The sequence below is a fragment of the Tamandua tetradactyla genome, chromosome 21, assembly GCF_023851605.1.
Source record: "Tamandua tetradactyla isolate mTamTet1 chromosome 21, mTamTet1.pri, whole genome shotgun sequence".
Lineage (NCBI taxonomy): Eukaryota > Metazoa > Chordata > Mammalia > Pilosa > Myrmecophagidae > Tamandua > Tamandua tetradactyla.
Window position 1 is genome coordinate 24,330,337 of NC_135347.1, and position 3,047 is coordinate 24,333,383.

Here is a 3,047-nt window from a genome sequence, read left to right on the forward strand (position 1 = left end):
ACTTAAAACGTTTGAAGAAAATGTTTTTTTAAAGCACTTATGGAAGAAAGGATGGACAATCAACTGTTTTAAGCTACTTAATTAGAGCAAAAAAGGTCAAAGGCAATATCCTGATAAAGCATTAAATATGCAAAAAAGAAGAAATAATAAGAACTAAATTAAAAATAGAAAAAAAGAAGCATTTGAATTTTGAAACCAAATGATGAGGTCCATAATTTAAAAACAGGGATCCAATAATGTTAACTCTTGCAAAAAGAATCTGGCTAGAATTGAAATCGTAGGAAGGAAGAATAGTTCCTCTATTTCTTTTATATTGGCAGGAGCCGGTTATATTAATGATATTTTGCCTATAATAATTATAGCTGTGATTTCTTTAGCTACAAATTCACCTTGTTACCAAGAGAAGAGCAGTATTATGAGAAGTAGTCTCAAGATCCTCACATACACAGAGTTTAAATGCCAGTTATGTTTTAGGTTAACTGCCTCCAAGTAGGCCTAAAGAAAAATTAGCTATTATTTTTATTTTTAAGTATTTTTTTTATTGAATTTCAAAATGTGTCTATAGCTGTCAGTGGCTCTAATGAAGATAGAGAAGCTGCAGATGAAGATAAGAGAATTATTACTGATGATAAGATAATAAATTTAACCATTGAATCATTTGACTAGAACAGGTAAATTCTGTAGGAAATATATCTAGGCTAATGTGTTTATTGAACACACTGTTTTGCTAATAAATTATCTGTTTCTTAGATTGGATCAGAAAGTAAACAAAGACAAAGAGAAATCTAAGGAAGAGGCATTTATCATGTTTCAGAAGCATATAGGAGACATATTACTTGGTTTTCAGAGTTTGAGGATTCATATTGCCATTTGGAATAGTCTAGTGTCAAATAATGATGTCAAGTTGAAAATTGCCATGTTCGATGCTTAAAAGTAATCTATATCTGATAATTGATAGACTCTATATCATTACTAGTCTTTTATCATATTCAGGCAATCTGATTATACGTTTTTCCTTTGCTGAAAGTTAGGAATTGAAAACAATTATTTTTTTAAATGTGCTCTTAGGTGAATGATAAAAGCCATCATGCACCGCGGCAATTACTCATGCACCTGAGGAAGTTTCTCAGAGTAAAATGGATATAACTAATAAGTTTCTAGGTATTTCTTTACCGTACCATCTTCCTGCATTTTCTGTAGGTCTTACACCATTATTATTTTTAATACTTTTGGGATTCTGAACCAAAAAAAAAAAAAAGAAAGAAAAAAATTAAATTTAACACTGCAATTGGAAATATCTCTTAAAATATTTGGTCTGAATTCTGTTTCATGCTAATCCTTAATTTCAAGAAATAGTTTTCCACATATGAAGTTGTAAAACGGACACCTTAAATATTTGAAGGAAATGTTTTTTTAAAGCAATGGATTATTCTTCGACTAGAAGTGTAGATTCGTCTTTGATATTCTCTGTGATAATGATTGACTATCATTATTTTTCAACAGATTGGTGTCATGGACGAAGAGGAACTTTTAGAAGATTATGATACACTAGTGGATATTGCCTACACTGATACCTAGAGAAGGGTGAATAGCATACTTATTACTCTCAGATTATGGCAGTAAATGTAATTTAAAACTGGTTTTTCTTCTTTTTTCCCCCTTTAATTCTGCAGAATAAGCCATGTCCTTTGAAATACAGAGTTTGACCCATTTGTAAAAAAAAAATAATGATAGTGAATCATCAGCACAGAGAATATCAAAGAGAGATGGACTGACGACTGATGAGAACTGGAAAGTGATTCTGAGATGGACAAGGTCAGCAGTTTCGCGGGAGACCTCCTCTCCATCTCCTCGCGTTTGCCAAGCCCCAGTACCCTGCCCAGTCTCCCCACTCTCAGTTGCCCCACATCTCTAGTAAGATGCACGGAAACCAGCAGCAGCCACAGCGGGAACCACCCATCTTCCTTGGCCAGCAGACCTCTGAAACCACCAGTCTATGGGTTTTTTGCAACGTCATCTGGGTGAAACCTGGGACTGGGACCAGAGAATTCAGACAACCCCTTCCTCACGAGGAAGAGACAGGACCCCATACTCCAGCCTCGCCGTAAATTAAACTTGGGAATCATCTCGTGGAAGATCTCGAGCTTGGCTGTCTCCTAATAAAATTCAAGATCGTCCAATTTTGATTATGAAAGTCTCCGAAAATGTTTACGTAGTCGAGCGTTTCCTGCATCCACAGTTCTTCTTCTTCTTTTGGTCCTTGAAAGGATTTCCTTTATTTGCACCGGTTCCTTTTCCTTAGTGTTTAATTTCTACAGGGTTCACATGAAGAGCTTCCTGAGAACCCGTCTTCATCGAGTCCACGCCAGCCACAGACATCTACCACGGCCAAGTCTCCTCTGGGATGCTTCGGAGTTTTCGGCAAGTTCAGACGCACAGCGAGCATGCCAGAGAAACGCTCAGTGAAGGAACGGCGTGACTGCCACTCTTCTGACCCCTTTAATTCCCAAACGCGGCAGGTGTCCTCGCAGGCTCTCCTTGTCTCCCTCAAAGCCCGGCTCTTCGCACCCCCAGGCTTCCTGGGCCTGTGACTTCGCCTCCGGGGTGCTCCAGCCTTGTGCTCCCTAGTCACAGAGGGGACTGGGTCTGCGCCTGCGCGAGGAGCACCCTTCCTGCCCGCCCCCTGCAGGCCACGTGTGCGGTGCCGCTATTAATTATTTCGTTATTTATCTTTTTTTGCCCAGGCAGGCACCGGGAATCGAACCTGGGTCTCTGGTATGGCAGGCGAGAACTCTGCCCCTGCGCCACCATTTCTGGTCTCGCTATTACTTTTTATCTTGGTATTTAATTGTATTATTGTGTACAGGAAACTAACTCCACTAATTCACACTTTAATCTATATATTTCTAAAATGGGTCTAAGAATACCTGTTTTTCTTTGAAGTTTAAATTTAAGAGAGAAATGAGAAATGTTTCTCCACACGATACTAAGCAGAAAAAACGATGAACTAGCTTAACTCAAAATAATTATGGCTGATTAAATGCAAC

General features: G+C 38.4%; 1 pseudogene; it reads left to right on the plus strand.

Annotated features, from left to right (window-relative positions):
- Positions 1-2,025, plus strand: part of LOC143665170 (polycomb complex protein BMI-1-like) — a 26,323-nt pseudogene extending 24,298 nt beyond the window's left edge.
- The last annotated feature ends 1,022 nt before the right edge of the window (positions 2,026-3,047 follow it).